The sequence below is a fragment of the Dermacentor silvarum genome, chromosome 9 (assembly GCF_013339745.2).
Source record: "Dermacentor silvarum isolate Dsil-2018 chromosome 9, BIME_Dsil_1.4, whole genome shotgun sequence".
Classification (NCBI taxonomy): Eukaryota; Metazoa; Arthropoda; class Arachnida; order Ixodida; family Ixodidae; genus Dermacentor; species Dermacentor silvarum.
In genome coordinates, this window is record NC_051162.1 from 105,860,447 (window position 1) to 105,876,447 (window position 16,001).

The 16,001-nt window shown below is 43.3% G+C and overlaps 1 long non-coding RNA gene across 1 annotated transcript; it reads right to left on the minus strand.

Moving 5' to 3' along the window:
* Nucleotides 1-1,593: 1,593 nt before the first annotated feature.
* Nucleotides 1,594-11,719, minus strand: LOC119464899 (uncharacterized). Its single transcript, XR_005194655.2, has 4 exons — nt 11,389-11,719; nt 8,307-8,354; nt 5,343-5,556; nt 1,594-1,819 (listed from the first exon to the last, which is right to left on the minus strand). It is a non-coding gene; the product is annotated as an uncharacterized LOC119464899 (long non-coding RNA).
* Between the last annotated feature and the right edge of the window lie 4,282 nt (nt 11,720-16,001).

Consider the following 16,001-nt stretch of genomic DNA (forward strand, 5'->3'; position numbering starts at 1 on the left):
GAGCAGTTGACGTGACGAAGTGAAAGACAATGCACATGGCACTTAAGGATGTGCTCACTTTGGTTTGCAGCAACCGACATACATCGGCCGACTTCTTAAGTTTTTGCCGTTTACTCGGCTCGACCTGCATAATTGACTTGTTTTGAAATAAAAGATTCTGTCAGATTAGCCGTCGTTGAGCTCGCGAGAAAGCCGCTACCAGTAACTGATTGGTAACACTTTCACTATCGTACAAACGCTGCAGTTATCGGAGAACGGTGATTACGAAGGTGGTAATATAACTTGGCGAATAGTCAAGGAATAAAAGAACGCGAAGTATTGATTGTTTTCCTGTAGGCTTTTTTTAATGTCTTCAGACTGAGAATGGCTTCGCCTAGCAATATGGCGAAGATGATTCAAATTACAGTTTGGTTGTTGCATTATACAGATTGACTCTGCTTAACTTTGTTGCTCGAGATACACTCCTGAAGGCTGCAATGCTCGGCGCGTACTATGAGAAAGTACCGAAAAGCTCCCTGATCAGGTGGTCAGCGATTTTTGTTTCGCCATTCTCACCCATAGTATTTAACCATTTTGTTACGTTAAAGCAAAGCAGGCGGGCAACTATTTGCAACGTATGCTTACAAGTGTAGTTAGAACTTGCCAAGATGGATGATAGCCCACGTCAAGCAGCGCATGTCGTAGAAAGGCATGCCAGTGTTGTGGTAATTCTGAATATGTAGCACCAGAATAAATTGAAAGCAACAAAAATCAATAATCAGAAAGTTTGCAAAGGCCTAATTACATTTAAATGTGACTTACAACCACTGGGTAACTCAATCCTAACAATGCTTAGTTCGAAAAAGCGTGGGTTTTCCAGGCCGAATTAGACCACAGCTGCTAATTTAGACAAACGTTGAAACGTAGCAAGGAAACAGTTGTTTTCAACTTGCTTGTGTTTGAATTAATGCTGACTGCACATATCGGTACGCTATAATGAAAAGCGGTGTAAATTACATTCGGCAATGCTAAAACCACAGTTAGTGGCGTGGTACATGTTACCCAGCAAACAGTTATGGCCACTCAACTGCTACTGACATATGTTTTGGCGTTGACTCCTCATTTTCAGCGTTTCCAAGCGTTTCCTCTAATTTACAAGCTACTTTGAAGCGATTTTACTGGTGATTTTAGTGAACTCAGATATACTCGAAATGATGAGCTTCTTGTGTAATTTCTAAAGCGAACCATAGCTTTATGTAATAAGCTGTAAATATTAACCTTTCTGACGTGCTTTGTGTCAATCATTTATTGGTGTAAGAACTGCATAACAAGTCACTGTTTATGCCAACAAACAAGGTTTTGTGCTTCGTATTCTGTTCGTTGACCAAGTTACATGCGTTCGTCAGAGCTAGACACGTTATTACATTGTCAGAAGGAAGTTCGTCTGTACGACTGGGGTCACGTATGTGCGCATGCTGCGTCCGATTCCTAAAGCACCCACAGTAGATGATTCGTCCACAATCTTCTCTCAAGCATGGCGCCGATTTTTCAGGTTTTGTTGAGGCGGTGAATGAAGGTCATCACATCACGGCTATTGGTACACCGATAGCCATGTCATATCTGTCGAAATCGTTTATAGCATAGGCACAATGAATGACCAAGAAGCAACGTGTAAATTGATCATCCATGTCGGCTTTGAGCGCTGTGCCCAGCGGCCAAATATCGCTTTTACGCAAGCTGGAATACAATTTATACGGGTCGAAAAATGTAATTGCATTGTTGTTTTGTTGAATGAGCCGTGTGGAAATTATGTTCGGAATTGAACGCGGGAGCATTCTTTCTGAAAAAAAGAGAGAGAGCAATTTTTCTTTAAAAAGCGTACTAAACAAATATAGAAATAAATGCAGAAGGCATAGGACTACATTAATATGTAATTTGAATTCAGCAAATTATATACAATCGAAATATGCGGTATATTCGAATAGAAAATTTGATATTGAGCCTTCATCTGCTAGGCGCCCTATGCATGATACATTGAAATTTCCAAATTTATGTTCATAAACAAGGCAGCCAACGCGACACAGACAACACGGAAAGAAGCTACGACATATCTGTTCAAATTGCTAGAAGCTTATTATACCTACCGCTCAGACATCTGATGCAGGACTATCAAATCTTAAAAAAAGGAAAGACGATGCCCGGCAGTGTGCCTCCTCCAGGAAAGGTTCTAAATAGCGATGAATGGATCAAAATTAGGGGTATTTGTTGCTGCAGTCGCAATAGTTGGGCCACATCTTCGTCGGTCGACTCCCGCTGCCTGTGTCGCCGAGCTCGTTGTTCGCGGTACTTGGCGCAACGAATCTCTACTTTAGACCTTTACGACGACAATCCCGATTCACTTTCCATATTTATTTACCATATACGCACGAGGGCATCGCAGAAAGCGAGGTTAAGGGCGAAGTGACTAAGCGGCACGGCACGCATGCATGCAGACCTTTTCGCTGTTTACAAACATGCGCCCTGGACGGCTTCCCGTTTGCCTCAATGTCGTAGTCCGCTAACTATAGCGAGCAAGAAAGGCAGTGGCGGTGATATAGATTAGCAGGAGTGCGCTTCGTGATCCGGCACATTAGACTGATAAGGCCCGTGATCGGAAGTTTCTTGGGAGCGCACTATCAGTGCTGTTATCGCGCGAGCGAAATCATCTATACATAGTTTGCACGTGCGTCACTTCCGCACCGGTCCGCGAGCTTGTCCGCCATCTTTAGGCACCTGCGGGCCTGCGGAAGCGTGCTGGGGTAGGCTGCGCGCGCTGACGCGTTGTTGATCCGAAGTTTCCTTCTCGCGTCGTGATCATGCCAATCTGCGCGATTTTCGGTTGCCGCACAAGAAGTACCACTGCCACGAAGCCGAGCTACGCAGAACCGGGCGTAGGTCCACACCAAACGTAATAACATGGCAGTGAGAACGCACAAGAATGCTGTCGGAGAAACGTGGGTGCCTGTGGCTTTCCCGGATAAATCGGAAGGACCTGAACAACGTGCGTGTCGTCACTTTGTTTCGGGCGAGTATATAACACGCCAAAACACTGCACATCACGCATGATCGTAAAAGGGCGGCAGCGAAAGCCCCGTACTGGTTGGTGATCGCCCGCTCCCACACGCATAGTCGCCTTTACCGCTTTGAAAAACGCCCGTGTACTTGTGCTGTAGTGCACGTTAAAGAACTCTGGGCGGTCAAAATTATCCCGGAACCCTCCACTGCCGCGTGTTTCACAATTAGATCGTGATTTTAGCACGGAAAACCCCAATTTTTTTTTAACGGCCTACAAACTGCTTTGCATCGTCATTTCTTGGTATGTGTGCTTCGCTTAGCGATATGCTAAGCAATATTTGAATGTCTGCATGCTTTCAATATAGTGGGCTACTTCTATTTAACGCAACAAAATTCACATGCACGGACATGCACCTAACTCTAAACCAAAACTCGCAGAAAGAAACGAATACACGTCTTGAAGCTTGGGTAAAAAGTGCATATAGGTGAACCATTGTGGCAAGAAAGCTTTCCCTGAATGAAGCAGCACAAAAAATATTGAGAAAGTTTTCTCTGCCGCACGCCAAGAAACATATGCTTTCATTGACTCACCTCGCCGAGGACGATGGTAAGACCCGACGACAGGCGCTTCGCTGCAAACTTCCTCACCCAACCGCTCGTGAAGTAATTGTGCGCCTTCAGCGATTTGTAAGCCTTTATTTCGTTCAGCGTCACGTAGCTCGTGGACGGGACAAGCTAATTAATAATATCCACGTACGTCGTGGCCGGGTGTGGTATCCACGCCAACGTGCAACTAGTATGGGTCCACGCCGTCGTACATTCCGACCTTTTCTTTGTAGCGAGCCCGCGTCGGCCCTACAAGCTCGTCCATGTAGAAAGGGCAAAATTCAGGGCTCCTCACTTTTGCCATCGCAAAGCTTTCACGACAGCAAACACGCGGCGCTAACACGTAGAAACGAACGCCGAACACAAACGCAGCGAGCCAGCGGCTAGTAGCGAGGTGCCTAGCGATGGCGGACGGTCGGGGTAGGCGGCGGATATGACGTCACGTGCAAACTATGTATAGGGAGCGCGGTAGATTTCCATGACGTCACGCGTGACGGTGCGTGTGAGCGTCGTCCGAGGAGACTGGAGGCGTAGCGGGCCGTTTCTTCTGTGCACAGCCTCTTCTTCGGTGCCCGCGAAACGCGCGGGGCTGTGTGAAGAGGCTCCAAACAGACAGAGGCGAAATCCAGGTCGGTAAGCTAGTAGTGCTTTTGCACTAAAAACGACAGACAGTCCCTGTAAGATATAGTACATGTTAAAGAACCCCAGGTGGTCAAAACTTAATCCGCCTTTCAGGCGTGCGTCACAGACCAATCGTGCTTCTGGCTCACGAAAGCGCAGAATTTTTACAGTGATAGCTTGTATGGACTCACTCCCCTGGCACGGCCGCTGAATAAAAAAATAAATAAAAATAAAATAAAGGTGCGGCCTGCCGTGTCAGGCGGGCTGCGATGGGAGTGAGCGTCCAGGCCGCAGTTGCATTCTAGGCCGCTTGACTGGCCCGAACGGCGCTACTTGCGAGGGATGGGACGCCTGGGCTTACACGGGCGACGGCGTTACTAGCGCGTTCCTCATGCTTTTTCTACGCCGTTCTCAGACAGCAGTCCTTGACTGGTGGCGCCACGGCGGATCACGCCTGTTTTCAGATGCACGTGGCAGGCTCCACCGTTTTGTGTTCTTTTTTTTTTATGCAGCCGCCGTGCCCCTGGTTGTCAGGATGTCCGCCGATGACCTCCACCGGAATACTATACTTGTTCGCACGAAAACTAGTAAGAAAGGATGGATGGATGGATGGAAAAACTTTATTATTTATCGAGGGAGGGGAAAAGGGGAATAAGGGAAGGGGTTGGGTGAAAGGGTGCTGGTGGGTGGGCAATTATCATTGTGCCGGAACGATCTTACGAACTTAGATAAACAGATCGGCCGTCCAGGATTCTGCCTCTTAGTCACTACACCGATGCTGTAGCGGTGAAGAATACCGATCCTGGAGATCGCGAAGGCTCCAGCAGTTGCTATGGTTGACTGAACAACCACGGCACCATAGGTTGACTCAACAACCATGGCAACCGCAGCTGTTTACTCAACAACCATCACTCCGCTTAACATTTGTGTACTTTCTTGTTTGAGCATGTCGCCATAGTAACGGAGGCTGTCATCACGCACGCACGCACGCACGCACGCACGCATGCACGCACACACAAACGCGTACACATGCAAATTACACGCACACATTCACATATGGCTGAAGCTTAACAACCACTTACCTGCCAGCGTTATTGTTTTACTTCTTCGGTTTGGGACGCTGTTCTTTCAAGGGCTTCTTGCAGAACTTTCGACAATCGTCTTTCTTTTCAAACATGTTGCAATATCCCTCTGCGTTGCTTCCCACGATTTTACGGCACCGGCCGGTGTGGTTGTCGTAGTGCCACAGAGTCAACCTTATGTATCCTCCGGCATTCATCATGGGACACCTGCACACTGTGTTTGCAGGGGGAGCAGTGGAAGTTGTGGTCACAAGATTGCATCAAAAATTGCAGTAATTCCATTCACAGAATAAACATATTATTTGAAATTGTAACCCCCCACCTCATAGTTTTCGGCTGTATCTTCAGAAGTGCTTACCGAAAGGGCTTACTACCTGCATAAAATAAACAACTTAAAAAATGAAACAATTGTTTTTGAGGAAAACAGTTTTAAAGTATAGTGCAGACTCAGGTATACCTTATAAACAACCCAAGTGAACTGATGAGAAGGGTTACTTTTTTCAAATCACTTTTCTTGTGACTGTATCAGGCGGTACTTTTCGTATTTCGAGCGTGCGGAGAAAGCAATGGCTCGGGGCATAGCACGCTAAAAAACACCGAATGGGATGTTTTAGGATGTAGTAACAGCTATTCGGTCCGTAGTAACGCCCCTGAGTATAACAAAGACAAAATAAAAATCTTTTAGGTTCCTTTTTCAATTTATAGCCAGATATTGAATACAGAAAATAATCCTGCTGGCGGAAGAGAATTCATGACCGATCAGCGTTGGTCCCATAACTATATTGTTACAGTATTATGCGCCTATATGCGAAGAACTCGAGTATATTGCATCAGTTTTACAGCGCAGCTGTCTATGACTACGGTTGCGTGGATTTTTCGTGTCCGTCAACAAATGTGCTTGTGCTCCCGGATTTGATGCAAAATCGCTTCATTCTGTGCAAAAGCTTAAATGTCCCATGACTTTTATATGCATTTTCAGTAGATTAGTTATCAATAGGCACCATTTTCAAGATCAGTAGACTCTCAGGTAGATAATAAGGGTTTATCAAAGATTTGCCGCTATGCGATATATACCAACATCGCCAATGCCATATGTACGCTCGCACCGCCCTCTCTTTGTCGTAATTTCAAGTGCTTGCCTGCCTAGTTTCCTTTCGCTCTTACGGGGTGGCGGTCCCGTCGCGCGTGTCTAGTTTCCTCCGGCTCCCCGAGGTGGCGGTAGTCTTCCACGCGATTAAGTATCTTCCACGTGCACAAGTATCTCTACATGAAAAGCGTAGACACAGAATGGAGGAAGAGGTCAAGGAAGTTGGCAACCAAGTACAGGATAATCGAAACTGCAAATAGACAACCAGGAGTCATCAGAAAGAAAGTGAGAGAAATAGAGACCGTGAATTGGATGCAAAGAATGGAAACAAAAAGGACAATGGAGATTTGCAAGAATGAGAAGAAAGAAATTAGAAGGGAAAATCTGTACGATAACACAAAGGGCAGTGCCTTGCTATTTGAGGCTCGAGCCGGTTGCCTAAGGACGAAAACATATCGGAACAAATATTCGGAACTAGATGAGACATGTGCATGCTGTAGTAAAGATCCAGAAACCACTCAGCACATCCTGATGGAATGCGACGGGATCCACCCAGCGAGAACCGTAGGTAACGTGCAACTCCCAGAAGCGCTTGGTTTCAAAGTGGAAGGAAACATAAACAGATCAGCCGTAGAGATCAGCAAGAGACGATTGGAGTACTGGTGGAAAAAAAGCAGGGAAAAGATGCATACGACCTGATCTCTTAAAATCATAGGCAGCGGCACAAGGTAAATTTTTGAAAAAGAAAAATAATAATGAGAGGTATACAAAAATGCTAGATAAAGAACATGTATAGTATACCTGATTAAATCGAGCAGGCTAGGTGACTATTTGTCGCCGCCCCGTTTCAAAGGGGATGCCAATAAATCATCATCATCATCATCATCATATTAACGGCCAAACTTGGCGTGTGCTTGATATTGATATAGACAGTGTGTGTGAATGCATTTGTGACTCTGCGTATGTGTGCATGCAGCTTATATTTGTTACCTACTAAGGCCAGGGCATCGCTACTTTTTCACGGCGATGCCCACCCGTTACAAAGGGTGGGGCCAATAAATCCAATCCAATCCAAATGTATGCCGCCGATCAAGACCGCCGATCAAAATAAAAAGCGTGTGCGCCTGTCTTTCTCGGGATCACCGCCGTCACCTCTCAAGATAAATAAAATTTGCTCATACCTTTGATCTAAATTCCGTGTCACCTCTATGTCGTGTGCTAAACAACCCCGCTGATAATCCAGTCTCACAGCAGTGGAATGACGCGTGATTTTTTTTTTTTTTTTTGTATCAGACTGAGCCGACTAAACCAGCCATGGTAACTTTGGCTATGACGTTGCACTGCTGAGCTCCAGGTCGCGCGTGTGATTCTGGCCACGGCGGCCGCATTGCGATGGGGATGAAATGCATGAACACTCGTATAATTATACTTGGATTCACGTTAAAGAACTCCGGATTGTCAAATTTAATCCGGAGTCCCCACTACAGCATGCCTCAGGATGAGATCATGGGTTTGGCACATAAAAACAGAGAATTTAGTTTTCAGCTTGTCGCTGGATGCCTACTGGTCAAAAAGGTACAAGCTTGTATGGAGCCAGGTGCTCGGCCAGTACGGCATTTCCATGCTTGTAATGGTTGTGTCTCCCCAACCTGAAGGCGTCCCCACCAAGCAGGTGCGCTGAAAGGCCACGTGGCAAATAGCCGGTACTACATTCTAGGGAAACTGTTACGCGGAAATTCCAGCCATTAAGCTTCCTGACGCTAGTATAATGCTTTAGTTTCTAAGCTATGAAATAAGCACGCATGATCACATAAGCTATTTCCCTGTGTCAAAACTATATGCTAAAATAAAAGAAGTGGACGACATAATGCACTTACTCTTGGGATAAATGCAGGTGTCTTTGTCCTCAGATATGCCTCGGCAGTCTGTAAAGGGATGAAGACCAAAGGGATTATCTTCCGTTCAGTTTTAAGTGTAGGTGACGTTTATATCTATAGGAGTTACTTGACTGCGTTCTTTAAGATAAGCTGGTTAACAAAGCAAGTCGTACAAGAAGAATAATCATGTAATGGACATGTTATGAGCTGTTTACATGCTAAGGTACTTGTAGCTAAACATATCTAATTACGGTAGGGTTGTGTAGCGCTACCGTTTGTTTTGTTTTATTTGATGCGGTGGAGGGATTGGGGGGGGGGGGGGGGGCTTTAGTTCTTTAGCTGTGTGTTTGAAGAGCCGGATATCTCACTCATGCCTATTTTCCAATGTGTTTGCAGTTACTCAACAACCAAAACAACAACAACAACCAGTTGCAACATCGACGTTTCCTGCTCCTAATATTTAGGCATTACTTTTGCATCTGAACAAATATGACATTATAGCGGTGTCGCACGGGCACTTCGAAAGTAATCGAACCAATAGTTTTTTTTACTCAAAAGGGGAATAGCTGCTGCTAAAAGGGGAGATTCGACGGCCATCGAAACAAAAGTCAATCGAATAGACAGGGTTTCATGAAACTCCCTCGAAATCTCGAAGGCCTTCTAACGGTGGTCGTGCGCCCTCTCGTAGCGGCGTTTCCGAATCAATACTACAAAGAAATATCTACCCCTGAAAAACTTCCTAAAACCTACGGACAAAACTATTAGCATCGATGTAAAAATAGTTTATAAAACCACTGAGCATGGCTACAAACTATCAATTTGTTTTTGTTTTGTTGTATTTTGGGCGGCTTTGATACGACGATCATCGTGTCACTAATACGTGACGCGGAACCACTTAAACTTTAGATGACTATTGAAAATTGCCGTATCGAAGTCTCAAAGGCCCTTGACTCAAAGGCTTTTGAAACGTGCCCGCGTAACTGAGGTATTATGCTGATTCTCTACTTAAGTGAAAGTGAAAGTTTATTTCTTTTCGACGAAAAGAGGGCGCCAAGAAAAAAGGCAAGAACCTGACAAGATCCTGCTCACCCGTTAAACAGTTGGCATTATGCACAAGCACTTTACAACAATTTCCCAGTTAATTTTACAAACATGGTAAACAGATGCAAGCATTAAGTCTACATGCATGAAATTTATGCAAAAAAACAAACAAAAAACAAACAACTAACTAGATTGCATACACAACTTATCGCATGAGAGATACAAATTTAAAATTCATATTTTTTATAGATGTAAAAGACATGTCAGTCATAAAACACAGTATTTCTAAGCCGACACATGCGCGTAAGAGAAAATAATTTCAAAGGTAGCAAGATAAACTAGAGTCTATCGAGTAAATAAATATCTGATACTGTTTCTTTAATTAGGCGTGTTGTAATGGTAGGTTTAAAACATTTTTGTGAAAGGTAATATTCAGTTTCAAAAATAAATTTATTCATTGCTGTGGGTGCTTTGTAGCTTAGTGTTTGCTTGCCATACTAAGTACGCGTCATTGGTATAAGTTTACGTTTCATGCAGAAAGCATATCGGCTGCTGTATTTATCTGGACAAGAAAAATACAATTGGTGACGATGAATCTACTTAAGTAGACAAAAATTCTATGATTGATTTGCTTTAAGGACACCATGTTTCTGAAATAACACTGACGTAGGTAAATCTGAAGGTCTGCCATAAAACCCCTCTATAGCATGCAAAGCGCGTTTGTTGGTTGAAATGAGTTTAATGTAATTATTGACGTCATAATTCCCAAAACGAAAGTGCAGTACGATAACTTTGAGTACACAAGTGCGTAACACATGGATATCTTTACCCAGGGGAACAGCAAATAAGGGACTTTATACAGATAACCGACGGTTTTACTCAGATCAGGCACCAATTTTGTGGTACGATAATTCCAAGAAAAATTCTGATTATTACCAAACACCAAGAAATTTCTGGTTCGAAACTCGCTTTAATTCAATACGCTCGTAGACAACTTCCATAGTGATACTTTCTACTATTTGATATGTTGAAAAATATTGTAGTTTGACTTCGAAAAATTAAGGCTTAGCTTGTTAGTCAATAACCAGGTATGTAGTTTTCTTAAATAGACATTTATCATAGCCTACATTGGAACAAGGAACTGGATGAAAAAATATATTCGTGTCGTCAGCGTACATGACAAGATATTAGACGATTCGGGTGTGATAGCGATATCATTTATGTACAATAAAAACAATACCGGTCCTAATATCTATCCTTGAGAAACACCACGCTGAATTAATAATTTCGCTGAGGGTGCACCCTTAACCTGAACATTCTGCAATCTGTTATTCAAAAAGCTCTTTAGAAAGTCAGATGCAATACCATGTATGCCATAACTGTTGAGCTTGCATAAGAGGGTGTCTTGATGAACGCAATCATAAGAAAGCTGTCAATAAAAACACTTGTGAATTGAAATTGTACCATGGAAGAAACTAAACTAGTCAGGCCGTCCTCTTTTTCTAATAGATTCTGAGCGCGTTAAATATTACACAAGTACACTTTCTCATATTTGTCAAGTAATAAGAATTCTTTAGCTTATGTAATGGTAACGACCACTGGAGATTGCGCGTTTTGGTCAATTGTTGTTGGTCCTGAAGGCGCCACTGATCAATAAAATTTACAAGGAGAATGCACACGTAGCATTACCGCCATGAGTGGTGTCAGATATGCTATAACATGAGAACTAGCGCCGCAGTTAGCTATATAAGTGTCGCTTCTCTAAATTTTACACCGATTGATATCAGCTTTAGGCGGGTCGAAACATATTCTAATCATGTGAAATATGGCACGCATAACTGTATACTGTAGATAAAAAGTAATGGTAAGCTAGTAATCTTGAAAATGTGCACCTTATGAAATGGGAGCACGTTTAGTAGTTAGATGCGGCAATTTAAACAACATGGGCTTTCGCTTCGAAAATAAAATTCGGTCTCGTAAACCAACAGGAAAAAAGGATCCAGGAGAATATTCTACTTCGAAAGCCAAAAGCGATACTTACAATAGAGATTGTCTTTATTTTTTAGGGCGAGTATCAGTCGAGCAGATAATATCGTAAGGAACAAAGAAGTCAGCTTGCAAACCATCGTGGTCGGATCAATAAGACGACAAATTTCCTACGTGCTGGGGTTTCGAGTGATTTATACACTTAGCACATCGAACATTGTTTGATAACAAAAGAATCCAAGAGAACAAGTCAAGTTCTTCAACTGCTAGCGAATAGCACGCGACGTTCCGCGAAAACAAAAATTGCCTGATGTCTCACAGACTTCATATACAGCCAACGGTTGATCGAGGAACAGAGGTGCAGTTTGATGAGAGCATTTAAATTGAATCAAGTATCATCATGTTCAGCTTATATAAAGCAGCTGGCCTTGTTCGTCACATAGGGTGGCCTATTAAATGAAGTTTTCGGTGGTATAAGTCTGACAATACACAACAAACCATAATTTTCGCGTGTTTTCCTTATGTCATCTTAAGAGCGCCCTTCTTGCTTTGCATGACTTTTAGACGAGAACCATGTCTGATATTTCGCACACATGCCATCTGTTGCTTGTGACCGATGTGACTGAAGTTTGTGACGCCATATATTTGCGGCTCTTATACCCCGGTATTTATTATTCGATAAAACTATGTCGGATGTGCTTCTGCCTTCATGCTGGTGCCTAAAATCGGTGCATTCCGGCGCGTGTAGCCTGGCGAAATGCCATCAAGCGGTGATTATCTAACAAAACCATAAAAAAACAAGTCCAACACTTGCGTTCAACAAGAAGAAGAGACAGTTTTACTATGAGATCACGCGCCCGGTTTTTAGCCGCAGCTGAAGCCTGGGCTCTTGTTAGTCATGGTGACGTTCCTAATAAATTTATGTGGTAAGTCCTCGGTGATGCCTACGCTTTGACACTTAGACAATCTGAACGCTTCGATGACCTCTGCGCTTTGAAATGTAATGACGGCATCAGGAACCTTAGCATCGGGCTTATGCGTAAATGGTGCAAGTTTTGCGCTATGAAGAAATCAGCAATGGTCCAACAAGTTATGACACTCGAGGCAACGTTTCGACAACGGGACTTGTCTTCGTGAGGGTGACATTTGCTTTTTCTTAGTGGCGTTTATTTAGACAACTTCGCGCACATACCAAATTTAGGAGCGGAAGAAGCGGTAGCATTGAATAAATTGACGTAGGTCGAAGCTACCAACAGCTAGGGTGGAAGGGGTGCAGTTGTGATAGCGAGGAAATACGTGGAAGGGCACATTAACCTTTTCTGTCTCAGAAGCCGTCCTTTACTAATTTTATTTTTTTTGTAATGAACGTAGTATTATTTTGTCAGAATTTTATTGTTTTTAAATCACTATTTATTTCTTTTATAACGGGTAATTGGTCGATCGGTCGATCTACCTATTTAACTATTTCACCTTTCAATGAGTCGTATAATCGTACTCATTTCTCACAACTGTCATTTGCACTTTTCACTCTTAACCAGATGCAATAGAGCGTGTTTTAACAACTTGTTATGCTGAACTACTTGTTTTTCGATCGCTCAGGCACATTATCTATTCTTACTTACAATGGCCGAGTACAAAAGGCGAGCCCTCCTCCCCATTCCCAGGAGCATGCAGGTGACCCTCCTTGGTGATTGTCTGCCACGAGGCCTATCCTTCGTTGCACTATGCGAAATTGCTTAGGCGGAGCATAGGTACATCTGGTGAATAATAAATACATGGTGTACAGTCGGCCACTAAAGTATATGAGGCTCGGCCTCCACGGCAGGTGTGAATCTCTGCTCTCTGAAGGCATGACGTTTCTAATATATAAGAAATCACTATCAAGGTCGTGAAAAGTCTGAATTGGAGGCAATGTGCCCAGATCCTGCGGGAACTCCGTTTCCTTTTCCTAAATCCTTGGTCCAGTGCATCGGTGAATCAGACTGTACGCATGCCGTAGCGGTATATAGGGGGGAGCATGTGGTGCACATTGGCGGAGGGCACAGTAGCACCTTAACGTGCGAAGCGTACGTCAATAAATGATTAATAAGCCACGGTCATTAGATGACTAAATGCTTTGGAGCTGTGTACCACATGCATCTTTCAGTCGCAGTGTTCCATTTATGGAGCATCAATGAGTCACAATAAAGGAAGGATTTTCGCATGGGTCAACTAGCAGACGGCATCCAGGCAACCTGCTTATATCTATAGTTAACCCATTTCCTAATTCCCAAATGTGCTTCTCTGCACTCCACATTTATCCAACTATAAGGGTGGCGCCGGCCATCGTTCAAGCGAAGACATGGTGCTAGCTGCACATTCTAGGGCTTGTCTGTCATCTTTCTTATGACGAGAACGTCTGGATTTTTGATGTCATATTACACGAAAACTGTGCTTGTACGCGTTCTTCGTGAAAGTGACTAAGCAGACATTAGTTGGACAAACTGCTAAGCAGAAAATTTAGCTTTACAATTATGAGAAAGGGTCTATTGGACTGTGAATTGAAGAGTCGTATGCTTACTACGGCCTTTGTTGATTTAATAATATTTTTCTGTATTGTTAGGATTAATTTTTCCTACTTGTGCGCTCATTTTTGCACGACAGAACGGGAACATAAAAACCTTTTTGTGACACGCAGCGCCATGTGATGCTATATTAATAACATAAAAAACACTCTCTGTAGGACGTCAAGTGAAAAGTAGCGCGGCTCGTTACCATAGCGACGGTAAATCTTGCAACACAATTGTGCGACTTGAAAATAACCCTACTTCGGTGTGTGCTACTTTCTACGTGCAGATATATATATATATATATATATATATATATATATATATATATATATATATATATATGTATATATATTGATTGGATTAGCCAGCCGACGCGCTGTATATATCTTGATTGGATTAGCCAGCCGACGCGCACTGTAAGTGATACTACTAAAATTATTTCGTTGAAGCAGAAATAACAATATTCACAGGTCATGAAAAGTAGCTTAGCGATATCCTCGAACAATGTCTAATGAGTACATTCTGTCAGCACTAACGTATGCAGCTGAATCTCGGGAAATGGCGAGAGAACTTGAAGGAGAACTGAAAAGCCACCTGACTACAGTGACTGCGATTTTCTTAACTCACTGCGAGTAGCAATTATGACCTCATGACTTCCAGATACATTTAGAGAATCCCGCGTGATCTTGACAAGAAGCAGCGGATACGACATGTCTCGACGTGCTCTCTGCAGCACCATCCATTTGCAAGCAGGACATGCGAAACACACCCGGTAAGCGAGCTTTCCATGATATTTAGCTAATTATGTTCGCCTTTACTTATAGATCACATTGTGCGACTTTAAGAGGTCACAAGATCCCCCTACCTAACCTAAGCTAGTGTGGCGGCATCCTGTGGTTGTCACACACACACTTTGTAGCAATGATCGAACAGCCCAAGCATGCCGTACCAGTATAATTATCACAATTCACCTAAAACTGCATCCCATATCGCTCTAAATGTCTGGTCTACGCCCAGAAGTAGCATTTTTCTTCGTTTCGCAGGCTCTTGCTTAGCACGCCGGTGACGGGCAGGGCGGGATCTAGTAGGCAAAGCCAATGTCAAATGAAAAGTTCCAGACTATTAGCTGTGTTACGATAAAAAGTGTCCTCTCTCTTTACTATTGATGCATTTGTTGCAGATTTGCTGCAGAAGGAATATTTCGGCACATTAGGTTGTTTCATCTTCTAATTCTGTAGAGAGCAAGGCGGTGATTGGTACAGTTGTAGGGGTAGCACATATGGCTAGGCTAAGGCCTATTCGGTAAATGAGCACTGCTCTGTGTGTAAGCTATTTGGCAGAAGAAGAAGAGGTTCCCTTGGGTATTCTGCTTCCACAAAAGTTTTTCTTTGCCCTTGGCCGTACACTTAGCACGACAACATCTCTCTCTCTCTCTCTCTGTGCCATTGCCGAATAAAATCAGTTTTTAGAAGCACTTTTAATCTGTTCGCATGCATTATTTTATCTGCGTTGTCAAGTTACATCTCTGAAGTTCCAGAAAATCCTTCATGAACCTTATGGACATCTTGAGAACACAGGCGGAGGGCCATACTAAAGCTCCTCGACCTTCCCAGTTTGTAAAAAAGCACGGATACAAGTAAAGCACGCTGACACAAACGTGCGCTCAGTTCTAGAAACTTTGTGCAAATCGTTGCGTATGTGAGAGATGTGGACAAAACATGAACCACCCGAGCAGATATGAACAAAAATAAAACTAAAACTTTAGTACGTCTTCCACAGTGTGTAAAGCCCAGAAGATTTATATCAATTCGTGGCCTGCATCCTGTACTGATGGGATGATAAACTGAGCCAATAAAGAAAGAAATTAAAAGTGGCCGTAGCGTGTGGGTTAGAATGCCTCACTTCTGACCTCAAATTGGTTGGTTAGACGCACGTAGGATCTATTTTATTTTACTTCACTTCACGTCATATCATATTAGATCAAAAACCTGACGAACGAACCAATAAAGAAATGAACACGATCGACCCATTTCCAAGTTCACAAGTGATCTCCGCAGTAATAATCGCGGAAATTGTTGTGGGGCTAGGGATATTCCATAGTACTGCTACTAAAACCGTC